Raw genomic sequence first — 16,246 nt, forward strand, 5'->3', positions numbered from 1 at the left:
CAGTCACGGGCCTTACCATTAGCTATACCATCAAAAGTTCATTCACCTTCATGATGTCGTCGTCATCATCATCATCATCATCATCATTTATTATTACAGTACCAAGACGAATATACAAAAATTGTTACCAAACCACTTATCAATAAAAAGAAAACCATCAGTTTTTTAAGAACTTTTAAAATACATTTCACGCCTTTTAAAAATGAATGTACAGAATCTGGCTACCTGCCATGTGATCATGTGGGTTTTATCGGCTTTATTTGTAGTTATATGACTTGCATGTCTTAAAATGTGATACGCCCCATCTTGTGCCAGTAACATCCTTCTGACATGTACATTGGCCAAACTTGCGTCTGTAGCGAAGCGTGAATGGATGCAAATTAGACATTAAAAAGTAAACACTAACAAACTTGTCAGTGAGCACTTTTAACAGTGCAACTCTAGCGGAGTCACACTCTTCTAACTCCATTAGAATCAATTAGCTTAGAAGGGTGTAACTGCTCTTAGAATTGCACTGCGCGTCTCCCTGCACATCCAGTAAGAATTGAAAGCTGCCATGCTTCAGGGGGGAAAAAATTCATACTAAAGACACTGAAATTCATATGCAGATCTGACATTTGGACTTAATATTTATTTTATTTATTTAAATCAGGTTATTGCCACCTTTCCACTCAGCTTGAAAAAGAACAACATGACATTCCCATGAAACTGACTCTAAATGCTGAGCGGGGTGGGTGGGTGGGATTTCGCCTGCATGAATGCAACTGAAGCAGGGAGCGAGGAAGCCTGATTTAAGTAGCTGCCTGCCGGACCTGAGTGAAGCCCAGGCCCCCCAGGTCCACTGCCAAACCCCGCCCCCACCTAAACTGCCTCCCAGCCATCTCTGATTGGCCAGCTGGGAAATTTCAAATTGATTGGACGCAGGCAACCCCAGGAGAGCCTGGGAAGCCAAACATGGCGGCTGCCACACTTCCTGCTCCTCCGAACACCCCATGGTCAGCAAACTGACCAACCAGGTAAGTCTGGGGGCCGTTGCTTCTTGTTTCACCATCTGTAGGATGGTGAATTTGGTAAATTCAAGAACTGGGATAACCTTACTGTGTTTGATGCCTGCCTCCCCCATTTTCCGATTTTCTTTCAAAGCCTATTTCAAGGGCAGTGATCAAAAACTAGTGATTGGATCCTAAGACCCTGATGTGGGAGTTCCACTTGTGGAATGGCATTTTCTTCCTTGCAATGATTTTCATAGATCCTCAGGAATAGTGTGTGATTCAGTATGGGGCTGTATCTTGAGAGGAAGCCCTGGGAGGAAACAGCAGCTTGCAAAAGTGAAAGGATCTCATACTTGTTCGAGTACACCTTTGGACTTAACCCTAAATGTATAATGGTAAAGGTGATCTAGGTTATTGATTTTCAAGACCTTGATTGAACTATTGATTAATTGAAAGACTATTTCCATTACTAAGGGTAAAATAGCCAGATGTTTACCAGGCTTCTAATAATCCTAAACAGAGTGATATGCATAGTGTTAAGGAAAATGACTCTGCATTAAAGGGTGTTCAGAATACACTCTGTGCACATCTGCAATTTTAGCTCTGATATTGTAATGTACTATACATAGATCTCCCATCTAAACTAACTGGAGACTCCAATTGGTGCAAAACGCTGGAACTCGACTGTTATCAGGAGTGAGCAGGAGCATGAACATCACTCCCATGCTGCAGTCACTCCATTGGCTACCCATTAGTTACCATGCTCAGTTCAAGGTATTGGTTATCACTTACAAAGCTCTTCACGGCCTTGGTCCGGCATACCTACATGACTGTCTCTCCCCCATGCTCCTCCACAGCAGCTTCGCTTATCTGAACAGGGTCTCCTGTGGGTGCCACCCTGCACATTGGTGAAATCAACAGCAGCCCGTACACATGCTTTCTCTGTGGTGGCCCCTACCCTGTGGAAGGGCCTGCCTGAGGAGGTCAGGAGCCCCCCCACTCTCCAGGCTTTCCACAAACATTGCAAAACTGATTTATTCAAAAAGGCTTCCAACTCAGATAGGAAGGCTATATTGTAGGGAGGGGATCTCAGATGATACACTAATGAGTTAGGAACTATAGACTTTACCACTATGTTGAATTGGATTCCTGCTAATGCTTTTGTGAACTTGTATCTATTTACCCTATAGCATTGTTTATGGAAATGTTCTTGATACTGACTGTACTAATCTCACACTGTGTAATCCGCCTTGAGTCTCTGTGAGAAATATGGACTATAAATGACATAAATAAATAAAAATAAATAAAAATTAAATAATTGACAATTTTTTTTTTTTGCCTCACAGTCAGGAGCATTTTGTGAAGGGCTGTGCTTAAATTTATTAAGTTTGAAGGTAAAAGGCTGGCAGGTCTTTGGAGTTTTTAACATTTCTTCAAATACTTTTATTTGTTAATACTGTCTAATGGAAGTGATCCTTAAATTGAGCAAAATATTAGGAGGGCTGGCCAATTCAGTCTCTAAGAGTTTGTTGTTTATTTAATCTGGTGACTGTATGCGGATATGATTCACAATTACTTTAGAACACTTATTAGCAATGGGAAAACTCCTCACCAAAGAAGATTTCTATTGAAGTCTTTACTTTCTCGCACAGCTGCTGATGCTACTGGAAAAGCTGGTTCACTTATTGCATACTCTGGTTCAGAGAGTAGAGACATAAACATTCTGTTGCATTCCAATTTTAAAGGAATTTCCAGAGTGAAATAACTATTAGTTCAAGAGAGATGCAGAATATCGGAGGGAGGCCCTGGTTAGATCAGTATGCAAGTATTTCAACAAAGCAGACAAAAAGCTGGGAGCTCCATGCCCAGGTCTTACTAGCATCTTTTAAAGGAGAATCACAGCTATGTCAGGTCTTGCTTAGGATCAGAGTTGCATGGAGAAGGGGGCTGATCGTTTCCAGCCCTGCATCTTTTCATGCCCCTGCATTAGCTATAGCCTTTTAATTTTACAAAAGGGGGTTTGCCCATTGTTTTTCCTGTAAAGCACTAATACAGTTGATAGAGTTTTGATAAGCAATTGCATGCAGGGGTGGAATTCCGCAGAGCTCCAGTCTGTATTAGGACCACACAAGCCAGTTTGGTGTAATGGTTAAGAGCTGTGGGACTCTAATCTGAAGAACCAGGTTTGATTCCCCACTCCTCCGCTTGAAGCCAGCTGGGTGACCTTGGGTCAGTCACAGCTTCTTGGAGCTCTCTCAGCCCCACTCACCTCACAGGGTGTTTGTTGTGGAGATAATAATAACGTACTTTGTAATGGGCGGTATATAAATCAAATATTATTATTATTCAAATGTTATTATTAAGCTATTTGCCTTTAAAATCCAAACAGAATCCATGATTGCTGTTACATCTAGTTGGACCCTCAGGTGTTTTGTAGAAACAGAGAGTGCTAAAATGTACACAGAGAAAGGGTCAGATCCTTCAGGGAAATATTTTTAGTCATAGATGCTTCGACAAGGAGCTCCACGTCCCCTCCAAAACTGCAGTCGTTTTTTTGGGGGGCGGGAATGGGCTTCTGCACAACACTGTCATAATCAAATATTATCGCTATGTAGTGACTGCCAATTAGAAATAGAGCCAAGCTACAAATGATGAATTACACGAGGACTGCAGAGAAGGGCGTTGCAATGTGAGCTGGGAAGATGAGTTTGAAAAGAGATCGACCGCTCTGTCAATTTCCCCTCTCTACAGAGCCCAGGAGGTTGCTCCTCAGAAGGTTTGTTAATTTCTTATTGACCTCCTAGAATGGGAGGTGAAACTGACAGAGCCTTCCAAGGCAAAGAGGAAATTAACAAACCCTCTGAGAAGGGATCTGCTCTGAGGAGAAGGGAAATTGACGAAGCCTTCTGATCTCTTTTAAAACTCAGCTTCCTGACTAACATTGCGACTCCCTTCACGTGCACTCCTTGTGTAATTCATCATTTGTAGCTTGGCTCATAGAAATAGCAAAAAGCCTTCTGGCAGCAGGAGGAAAGGCAGCCTCAAGTTACACTCCTTCCATCTATGAAGAGGCCAATTGCCACTTTGCATTTACAGTAGGAAGGGCTGCGGCTCAGTGATACAACATCTGCTTGGCATGCAGAAGGTCCCAGGTTCAATCCATGGCATCTCCAGTTGAAAGGACCTAGCAGTAGGTGATGTGTAAGACCTCTGCCTGAGACCCTGAAGAGCTGCTGCCAGTCCTAGTAGACAAACTGACCTTGATGGACTGATGATCTGATTCAGTATAAGGCAGCTGCATGAAGTAGAATATTTCCTTTGCCTAGATTCACACCTCCCCTTTTGCATATTGAATAACTCACACCATTTACAGTTACTATAATTTTAGCAATAATAAAGCTATAATTTTTTTAAAAAATGAAACAAAAAAAATTGTGGAACCTAAAATATTAGACAACTAACATAAACTTTCATGAATTTTAAAGGAAAATACCTAAAAATGTAAAACAAACAATCTCTTTATGTTTTTCTATCTTGGGGTATTTTTCTGGCTCCATGACTCAATCCAGGTTAGCAGGAAGGGTCATCAGGTTGTCATCAAGGGCTGTATCTCTCCAGAGCATTTTAAAATGATTCCCCAGATCAGTGTTTCCTTAACTAACTCATGGGGTATATTTACACCAATATGTTAAACGGGTTTGGGGTAAAAACCCACACCAGTATGGCTTCATTTCAAGCTTTAATTTTTTAAAAAAACTGGAACAGAAACTATGCTTGGAAGTTAAGATATTAGGCAACTAACCTAAACTTGCACAAATTTTAAAGGAATACAACTAAAATTCCTAATGTTTTTGTACATCATGGAATTTTAAGCTGTTTTGCCACAATATGGGGTAAAAAGAAACCCTGTTGTTCAAGGTTTTTTTCAGGGTACGGTATTATCCCAACTTATATATGGTTCAGTTACGTTTATACAGAGGCTTTCACCGTCTGGAAGCAATTCAGTCCAAATTCCTTAGATCTATATTTGGGGTTCTGAGTTGTGTGCTCAATGCCCTTCTCAGAGTAGAGTCAGAGTTGGTGCTGCTTGAAACACATGGGTCTTTCCAAGCAATACGTTTTTGGCTAAAGTTAAACTTCCACCCTCCTGGATTAATTTCATCAGTTTTCTTGGATGATTAATGCTCTGGGTGGGTGGGAGCTGTTAAAAAGCAATTACAACTCTATGGGCTTAACCCCTTAGCCCTACTGAACCTTTTGGGAGCTAAAGGAATAATTAAGCAATGAATATGGGATACAACCCTTCCGGTTGATAGGGCATTGGCTCAATCTACTCCACTGGTTGGCTAAAGTGGCTAAATTTTTGTTCAAGCAGACTACCTTGATATAATAAAATTCTCTAAATAACAAAGAACATTTGCTTTGGTCCGGTTTAATGTATTACCGTCACAGAGATATTAACATTTTCCTTACTCCCAACATATTTAGCATTGCTAATCAGGCATGGTTGAAACAGTTGAACATGTGCTATTGTACTGTTTATTTTATAAAGACATTTGGAGCATATATATTACCCCAATTACATCTAAATATCTGGGCAGATCTGAAAAAATTTATACCCCTCTCCTCCTTGCTGACTGTTCGAATAAAACCACCCTTAATGTGGCTAAATTCTGTGTTTCAGCATGCTCAATAAGGAAGCAGTTGGTTTGATATTTTAATGTCTTATTAGTATTAAAGAGGCCATGAAATCCTCATAGTGTGTATATACTCTTTTCTGTGCTGATGATTTGTTTGTTATGCTCAGCTAATCGATGACTGTGATGCATAAACTAAAACAAAATAAAATTCTGGAATAGTTTTTTTGTGTAAAGAAAGCAAATTGTTAGTACTGACTGTACTTTGGGGACATTCTTTATAACTGTACAAGTAACAATGTCCTAAGAGGACAAGAATGTACAGCAACTTGTCAATACATACTGCCAAAAAAGTGCAACCGGTGCGAGCGAATTGGCTATTAAATTATTATTAAATTACTTATTTCAGAACCAGCAACGCCAAACACCTACTACTTGAGCATACTTTTTCTTGAACCCTACTTCTCAACTGATTCCTCCTTTTGGGATCCACTATTACTGGTGTATTTATCCATTTTAAGTATTTAAAAACTGCTCTTTTTATCTGTACTTAACTTGGCTGGTCTTGTGACCATAATAAACCATTGATTGACTGACTGACTGACTGATTGATTGATTGATTGATTGATTGATTGATTGATTGATTGATTGATTGATTGATTGATATTACTGGTGTGGGTCCAAGAAGCAATTAGTTTAGGCTGTGTTTGTAACCTCCTGCGCCACTGAGGGTCAACAACAGCAAACTGAATCTCTGTAGCAATACTGGTAGACATTAGGCCAGGGCCCAGTTCAGACCCACAAGTGATGTGGGTTGGGGAGGCCAGGATTCTCCTTGGTCACTGACCTGAGCATGAATTTTTCTCACTGAGGGAATGAGAGGGCCCAAAGAGTGGAAAGGATGAAATGTGATAGCTCTGTTTTCATTTGTCCATTTTCTGCTACTGGGAGGAGGCAGGCCCAGAGCTACCTCTCCCCACCTCATCCTTCAAGGAGGAAGTATTGTGTGCCACGTTGCCCCTCCTCCTCTCTCCTGGTCATGTGACACACCTGCGAGAGAGTCGCAAGCCACTTTGGGGCTTTAGCCTAGGTACGCCTAGGCTTTCTCCTTCAGGTCGCTCCCCATCCCTGAGATCTATGGCATTGATTGTGTAGGACTGGTGTGGAATGCTGAAGAAAGTTTGGCTATCTGCTTGGTGTACTGACCACCCAGTAAACCAGCAGATACCCTGCAGCTCCTGCTAGAGGTGGTCGCTGGGTGGGCCTTGGAGTATCCCAGACTGATAGTGTTGGGTGACTTTAATGTCCACGCTGACGATGCTGCCTCAATGCAGGCTGTGGACATGGTGTCGGCCATGGCAATGCTAGGACTTTCCCAATTTGTATTGTCTCCCACACATAAAGCAGGCCACATGCTAGACTTGATCTTCGAGGTGGGGTTGGATGTGATTCTGGATAGGGTAGACTGGGTGCCATGGTGAGACCATGAGGTCTTGAAGGCTCGGCTAGGGATGCCATGTCCCCCCTGCAAGGGCGGAGAGCTCATTTATGCTCGCCCGCAGAGACTCATGGATCCAACTGGTTTCCAGAATGCTCTGTGGGAACTAATGCTCCATGGCAATTCGTTGAATGAGCTGGTGGAGGACTGGCAAAGCCAGCTCTCTGAAGCCATCAATAAAATCACACCCTGTTGTCCTCTTCACCCCTACAGTTGCCGAGCTCCCTGGTATATGGAGGAGCTTCGGCAGAGGAAGCAGGAGCTAAGACGACTTGAGCGCATGTGGTGGCAATCTTGGGATGAAGAGGCAAGAACATCTTATAGGACGCTTATGAAATCCTATGAGGTGGCAGTGAAAGCTGTGAAGAAGGAATTCTATGCAGCTTTGATTGCATCAGCTAGCTCACGCCCAGCTAAATTGTTTAATGTGGTATGTTCATTGGTCTCCTTATCGGGTGGAGACCACCAAAATTTGAATTCAGCCATTAGCTGTGAGGCTTTTGTGAGCTTTTTTGCTGATAAAGTCCTGTCTCTCTGCCACGATCTGCTGGCCACTCGGAAAGCTTATGGAGCCATTGACGCGAAACGGTGATTCAACTGCACAAAATTTCCCTTTGATACATTGTGGCCTGAGGAAAGACGGTTCGGTCTGAAACGAGCGAAGAGATATTGCCGGTTCGTACTCGTTGCCATCCACTTACCTTGCTACTTGCTTAATTGGAGCGCTGTCTCTCGGACAACGCGTCACATCACTGCTTGAACTTTTGGGAATTGCATGCGCGCCCATTGTGGTGAAAGATTGATTCCTCTTGGGACTTTGAATGTCTATTTTTGTATGAATTGTGGATTTTGTAATTGTAATTTGTAATAAGTGTAAACATTTCTATGAACGTGTTTTTTCACTTCTTTTCTCCTTGGTGTACCATTTTCTGGAAGTGAATCCCCTCCTTTTTTTTTGTTGTTTTGCAGACAACTCGCCCCCTATCTTTCGACCCACGACTTAACTACAATGGTCCAGGCAATGGTCACCTCTAGGTTAGACTACTGTAATGCGCTCTATGCAGGGCTTCCCTTGAACTTGATCTGGCGGTTACAACTGGTCCAAAATGTGGCGGTGCATGTCATCACCAGAGTGCCTTCTAATGCACACATTACACTGGTATTGTGCCAGCTACATTGGTTACCGGTGGAGTACCGGGTCAGATTCAAGGTTTTGGTATTAACCTATAAAGCCCTATGTGGACTGGGACCGGCATATCTGTGGGACCGCCTCTCCCTATATGAGCCCCAGAGGACGCTTTAATCCAGAAACAAACAGTCCCTGGCCCCTTGGAGGCCCGCCTTGCATCAACCAGGGCCAGGGCCTTTTTGGACCTGGCTCCAACCTGGTGGAACGCTCTGTCTAAAGAGACTAGGTCCCGGCCGGATTTGTTATCCTTCCACCAGGCCTGCAAGAAGAAGCTGTTCCGCCAGGCATATGGTTGATGCTGGTTGGGCCTCCCCACCATCCGACTAGAGGAAAACATGCCCTCCTACCCACCCAGCCTGTTAAATACTTTGGAGATGGTTGGGTGGTGGTTATTGGAGAAGTCTGCTGCTGTGTGTTTTAAATATTTATGTGGTTTTATTGGTTTTAAAGTTATATGTATTTTAAATTACTATCTCAATTGTAATCCGCCCTGAGCCTGCTGATGCAGGGAAGGCGGAATATAAATTGAATTAATTAAATAAATAAATAAATAAAGTTACCAGGTCCCCTTACCCACCTGGTGGGTGGGGGGAACCTGGTGCTTACCTTGTTCTTTCTTCCAGGATGCCCCTTGTGTGCATGATGACATCAGTTCCAGGAAGTGATGCCATTGCACAAGGTTGGGAACATGCATACACTCTTTGAGCAGCGTGATGACATCAGAGACATCGTTGCACCAACCCTGGGAATGCGACTGGGAGGCCCATTCCCCGCCTTTCCCCTCCGCCAGCCAGGTAAGCCGTGGTGGAGGGCAAAAGGTGGGAGTGGGGGATCCCCTGCCGGCAGAATGGGATCCCTAAACCTAGGATTGTCAACCTCAGGTGGTAGCTGGAGATCTCCCAGAATTGCATCTGATCTCCAGACTACATAGATTTGTTCTTCTGGAGAAAATGACTGTTTTGGAAGGTGGTCTGTACGGCATTATACATTGCTGAGGTTCTTTGCCTCCCTGAGCTCCTCTCTCCCCAGGCTCCACCCCCAAAATCTCCAGGAATTTCCCAAGCCAGAGTTGGCAACCATATTTAGGAGCTACTCATTCTAGAGGAATAAGTGTCTTCACTTTGATTATCTAATGTGTTTGGGCTTCATAGTATGCGATTCTTTAACAATTTTGAAAGAAAAGACATGATTGTGTTAGCTGTTTGTACGCTCCAGAAAGAATACTCTAGAACAGACAATTTTCCATTGACCCTCAACTCCTGCAGTGTGATGACTGTCAAAATGCTCTTGTGGTCAAAAGTGGAAGTTAAGAGAGGGCTCAACTTGCCTGGTTTCAAAAGATTTCCCCCCCCCCCACCGAATCCTTTGCATTGGGGAATATTTTGAAAAAGAAAGAACATTCTCACACATTCTCACACACAGAAAATATAAATGGTACCAAATCTCTAACGATAATTACATTTGTCCAGAGAGGTCCCAAATTTGTATTTATCTATAAAGTCACAAAGTCAACTGATGAAACCAGGGTACATAAAGTCAGGGCTGGAAGCTCTTGAGGCAGGAGACAGTACAAGATTTGTCCTCTTCACCTGGCTTGAAGATACGGTAAACTGCAGTCGCTGTCTCAGAGAAACCCGTTGGAAATGGCTTCTGCTAAATTGGGCTCACCATGGAAGTTTTGTGCTGAAGGTCAGACAACAAAAAGACACCTCTTTGGAATGTATGAGCAGATAACTCCCTTCCTTGGAGTCTTTGATTTGCTTTTTCACTTAAAAGGGCAGCAAATGTTTCAGTCTTTAACTGGAGGAATTCATACCAAAATGTTCACAAAGTAGAAATGGGTGATAATAAGAATTGAAGTCTGCAATCCTATAAAAATTTAAATGAAAATTAGTGCTTTCAGGATCTCAAGAGTAAATTTATTTAGGTGCCCTTTTTGCAAGCATCTTCTGGAAACAGGAGATTAGCAAAGGGCTTCTTAGTGTATACTGGATTGATCATTTATACATTTCTACACACCCAGAAACCTAAAAACTTGACTCAGTGCTGTTATACATACGGCAAAGCAGACAGTAAACTGATACATTTTCCTTGATCTCTGATGGCCATTTTACAAGACTAACCTTTCACGTGTAAGCTGCAGTTATCATGGGATGCTTCTAATAATAGAAATCTGCTTCGGCTCAATCAAATAGATACAATGTATTTTCATGGTTAAATGGAATGGGCATGTGTGTTCTGGAAGGAGCTACCTCCAACGGAGTGAAAACTTCTATAGAGCTAGATCAAAAGTTGAAACTTGAAAATGTTCCATGTTTTCAGATAAAAGGAATTCTAACTGGGTTTTTTTGACAGACTTCAAACACAAAACCCCCAAAAGATTTTTTTCAGTTAATCATTTTGCTTTACAGTTGACTGCATCCCAAACAGGGAAGTTATCTCGGAAAAGACAACAGCATATTTATAGGTATACTTCTTACTCCTTCTTCTTTTAAAAAAAAGTCCTCTAAAATAAGCTGCCAGTACTTATTTTTTATAGATAGAGGAGACTGGGAAAGCAGTCCCAAGCCTAAGTCTACTCAGAATCATACTCAGGTATATGCAATAGTCCCCTGTGCAAGCACCGAGTCATTACTGACCCATGGGGGGACGTCGCATCATGACGTTTTCTTGGCAGACTTTTTAATGGGGTGGTTTGCCATTGTCTTCCCCAGTCATCTACACTTTACCACTTTACCGACCTCGGAAGCATGGAAGGCTGAGTCAACCTTGAGCGGGCTACATGAATCCGGCTTCCACCAGGATCGAACTCAGGTCATGAGCAGAGCTTGGGCTGCAGTACTGCCACTTACCACTCTGTGCCACGGGGCTGTCTATGCAATGGGGCTTACTCCCGTGAAAGTTTTCTTAGGATTGCACAGTGAGGGACAGGAACAGAACTTTTGCCCAAAGGCAGCCTATTAATCTGTGCCTTCCAAGGAACCCCATACAGGATTCTCAGGTTCAAGGCCTGTACATGTTCCCCACTTGATTTCTGAAGAGTCATTTCAAAATTTAGTAATCCTGGCAAAGACACTGGAGGAGAAGGAGATTCACAGCAAGATGCTAAGGCTTGATCCAGATATGTTAAGTGCAAAGAAGCTGTACTTTTAAGACATTCATGGTTCCTTTTTCCTATTTCATAACATGGCAATGTTATTACCCCAAGCTGAACAGTCATTCCTTTTGTACCTTTGATAGGTATACCTAGTACGTAGGCAATTGAATTATTTCTAAATAGACAGAATGCAGAACCAGCAGTGTAATTTTCTCCCCAATAGTGTAGTGTAGATAACATGAAGCCTGAAACATGGGGGAGAGGTCCATGTCCCCTCGGTGTTGCGCCTGCTTGTTTTACATTCTGGTGACCTGCCTGCCCGACCTCCATGATACTGGTGTGTGAGATGTATTATGGTGAATCATCACATATTGCATCTTGGATTGTGGTTTTAACTTTTGTATTGGAATTATGAATTTGTGTATTTTATCTTTTATTGTGTATCATCGTTTTAAGTTATTGTACTACTATATAATGTTGTAACCCTCCCTGAGCCCATTCTCAGGGCGGGCGGGCAAGAAATCTAATAAATTAAATTAAAATTAAATTTAAATAATATACCTGATGATTATCCACACTTGAGGACTGTCAAATTCTGTATGTACAGTTTGATCTCTAATGATTCATTTGGACCAGGGCTTTTTTTCTGGGAAAAGAGGTTGTGGAACACAGTGGGTTGCCCTTGGAGAAAATGGTCACATGGCTGGTGGCCCCGCCCCCTGATCTCCAGACAGAGGGGAGTTTAGATTGCCCTCCGTGCTGCGGCGCGGAGGGCAATCTAAACTCCCCTCTGTCTGGAGATCAGGGGGCGGGGCCACCAGCCATGTGACCATTTTCAAGAGGTTCCGGATCTCCGTTCCACCGTGTTCCAGCTGAAAAAAATCCCTGATTTGGACACAAGTCACTACCTGAGGTTGTAGTCATTCAGTGATAAATAGGAATGTGTAAGCCTGCACAACTCAAGCAAAACCCTTATATACATACAACTAAAACCAAGAGAGCAATCCTAAGAAGGTCTACTCAGAATCCTACTCAGTTCTATTCAATGGACCTGACTCCCAGGAAAGTGCTGTTAGGATTGCCCTGTAAGTTCGGAATTGCCATACTAAGCAAACTGTTGTCCGAATACATATTAAAAGAAAATTATTGGAAATCTCCCATCTAGAGAGCACTAACTGTCGAATACTCTGCTGCTGGTGTTCCTCCCTTCATGTCAGTGAAAACCACCACCAATATTGCCCTAAGACAGCACATTTTATCGAGCTCCTTTTATGTTTTTACGTGTGTTTTTACTCATGCTTCTGTGCCCAAATGCCAAGTATAAAAAAAAAACCAGTCCACAGAATCCATAACACTTATGCAGAAATGAAATCAATGAGACTTCCTCACAAATAGAAATATTTCTAGGCTTACGTTTGCACGGTTTTCTTTGGAACAGTCCCAGTCTTGATAATTAAGGGGGGGGCACATTTTTAGCCTCTATTGTGCTACTAAAGAGATAGTCTCAATGCACTCCCAGTGCTGTCCCATAAATCATGTAATTAATGGAGTGCCAACATTCCAGTCAAATGTTGCCACATTCTATTGTAAGGAGATTACCAGTATCTAAAACCTTAAAAAGCATTCAGTTCAGCCAGACAACTTCAAAGGCATGCTGAATGGGTAAATATATATTCTTTTGGAGGGAGACCGCTCTTCTTGATCTAAGCCACATGGTAATATTCTGTTGCCAAATTTCTGCTCTGCAGGAATATACCACCCAGAGTTTTAAAAGGTGTATGTCCAATGTCCCGTAAGACTGTTCTAATTATCATGGACTACTCTTTGCACAGTAAGAGTTTAGAGGCTACGTTTTTATTTGGAGTGTTAGCTGGGCCTTATTATCTGCATCAGGACCATAACTAAAGTGGGTTGCAGGAGAGCAAACTGGCTATCTAAGATCACATAATACATTGACAATAAATTAAAACATTAGTAGATTGTGTAATAGAGTCTGGTACAGAGGCTTAACTAGGGCATCAGGCCAGGCACAGAAGCACTATTGAAGTTTCTCATTGGCTCTGTGCCTTCAGTGTAATACAGTAAATCACATTCAGACATTGACTATCTCTGATGAAGAAGAGAAAAAAATTGGCAACATGTGACTCTTGACAGTAGCAACTAGTTTTGTTTTGCAGGAGCAGCATAGCATTTGAGCAGGGCAGCCTTGGCAAGATTAGGTTGGACCAGGCTAGTTTATTATTTATCTTTGCCTCCTGGAAGGGGGGGGGGGGTGAAGTTGACAGAGCCTTTGGGGAGGTAGATGAAATTAACAAACCCTCTGAGGAGCGATCTTTGCCGGCTCTGAGTCTTTTAAAACTATGCTTCCAGGCTAACATTGCATCTCCCTACACTGAGTTTCCTGTGTGAGTTGTCTTGTGTAGCGAGATTCACTCAATTCCCCTTCATTCTATAGCCCCCAAACCACACAGCTTTTGGACAAGCAAGTCTCATGGTTCTTAGCATAGGCTTTTTGGCTAGCAAAGAAAACATGTCGCTCCTTTTTCACCAGTCGAAAAGCTGTTATGATCCAACCCGTCATCTTAAAGGCATATAATAGTTCTTATCTCAATGTGATTTCCCAATGGGAGGTGATCACTGTACACAGAATTGGGAACTAGCTATGGGCACAGAAAGTTACCAACCTGCTCCTAAGGGCTACCAGGTTGCCCTGCAGCTTCTGGCTCCCACCATCAATGTACAGAATAGTGGGAGGGGAAAATGGGGGTGGGGTGGGTGTTAATGCAAATACCTTGACATCACCTCTGGTAGCATGGTTGGAAGTGACATCGCCACATCTATGACATTCTAGGAATTTTACAGATCTCTACAATATTGAAGAATTTTGGGGATTACTAGACCAGCTGCTCAACCAGAGGTGACATCACTGCATGCATGACGCACTCCCTCCCCAGATTACACCCATAAAAAGCTCCCAGGGATTGGCAGTGGAGGACTAGCAACCTTACGGTTTGCATCCCTCTACCTGTTAAGATCAACTGGCAATTAAAACCCAAGGCTTAATTCTGCATTGCTGAGTATGCATGTGGAAATCCAATTATATTACTGTACTTTCTATATGACCTCCTGTCTGTCAGCAACATGTGCACGTGTTGATATGCAGAAACAGAACTGAAGGTACAATACATATGGAGGTGGGGAAGAAGGCTAGAAGTGCACAACAGAAATTATTCGAAAAGAGAACCATACCTGGGCTCAAGGCTGCCTGACAGTCCAGCTGTCTCATTTCAGTTGTGCAAGGTTGGGTGGAAGTTCATGGCTGGAAAAGGAAATGTATTTTCTACAAGCAGAACCACCCTCTTCAATGGGTTCAGTCTTTCACAAATGAAGCTGAACAAAGCCATCCATCAAACTTAAACATACACCATTTGTCACAGCATTTTAACTGTTACTTTGGCTGTAAACATCTGTGTGTACCTGCAATTTCAATCTACCAGCCAGTCTCCAAATTTACTTGATGGATGCGCCAAAGTAATTGAACTATCCTAAGTGTTTTGCTGGAGTACAGATACTTGGTACAGAATAACAAAGATCCTTCTTGTGCCCGCTATTCCCACCAGTACCACCTGTTTGCTTTTTTACCACTTTTAAAAAACTGGTACTTCCTATCTTGCGATAGTGTTGAAACACATCATTGATAACAGGGAAAACAATATGTATTGTTTAGTCACAATACCAGTTTGTGAGAGCCAGTTTGGTGTAGTGGTTAAGAGCATAGGACTCTAATCTGGTGAACCAGGTTTGATTCCCCGCTCCTCCACTTGAAGCCAGCTGGGTGACCTTGGGCTAGTCACTGCTCTCTGGAGCTCTCTCAGCCCCACCCACCTCACAGGGTGTTTTGTTGTGGGGATAATAATGACATACTTTGTAAACTGCTCTGAGTGGGTGTTAAGTCATCCTGAAGGGCAGTATATAAATCTAATGTTGTTGTTGTTGTTGTTATAGATCACATTCAAGGAATTGTTTAAGAAGTTGTGCTAGATTCAGGGTTTTTTTTCAGCTGGAACGTGGTGGAATGGAGTTCTGGAACCTATTGAAAATGGTCACATGGCTGGTGGCCCTGCCCCTTGATCTCCAGACAGAGGGGAGTTTAGATTGCCCTCCGTGCCACTCAGCGGTGCGGAGGGCAAACTGAACTCCCCTTTGTCTGGAGATCAGGGGGCGGGGCCACCAGCCATGTGACCATTTTCTACAAGGGCAACCCACTGAGTTCCACCACCTCTTTTCCTAGGAAAAAAGCCCTGGCTAGACTGATGGGACTACCTTGTGTAGGAAGTGCCTTTCTCTCTTTTCCCAGCCAGCCAACGAACCTTTTAGGTCCTTTTTCTTTACATGTTAAATTCAAGCCTCACCTTGGGAGTTTGAGCCTTCCCCGAAAGTATTTTACACAAGAGGCTAAAAATGTTATTTTCAAGACATGACAGTGAGAAAATGAGTGAAACACCCCAACTAGTCAAACGAGAGGAATGGCATTAGGGCAAGTTTCAAGAAGACCACACCAAAGCTGCGATGGCACGAAAAGTGATATCAAAATGAGGGTCGTCATGACAGGTGAAGCTAGTATGGAAAGAGGGCTTAAATACTGCAGGTCTTCTCAGGTGTGCCATGACGACCCTCTCTTGGCACTATTGTACACAGAGCTTCTGTAGGATTCTGGTCGATGATGCATAGGCCACCCAGCATCAGGGATTGAGGGAAGGTTTTGCTCTCATCGCCAAAGTTTTCCCAATGCAAGCCTTTACTTTTCCTTTAGGAGTGAACAGGAGTCATTTC

This window comes from Eublepharis macularius, chromosome 11 (assembly GCF_028583425.1).
Source record: "Eublepharis macularius isolate TG4126 chromosome 11, MPM_Emac_v1.0, whole genome shotgun sequence".
Lineage (NCBI taxonomy): Eukaryota > Metazoa > Chordata > Lepidosauria > Squamata > Eublepharidae > Eublepharis > Eublepharis macularius.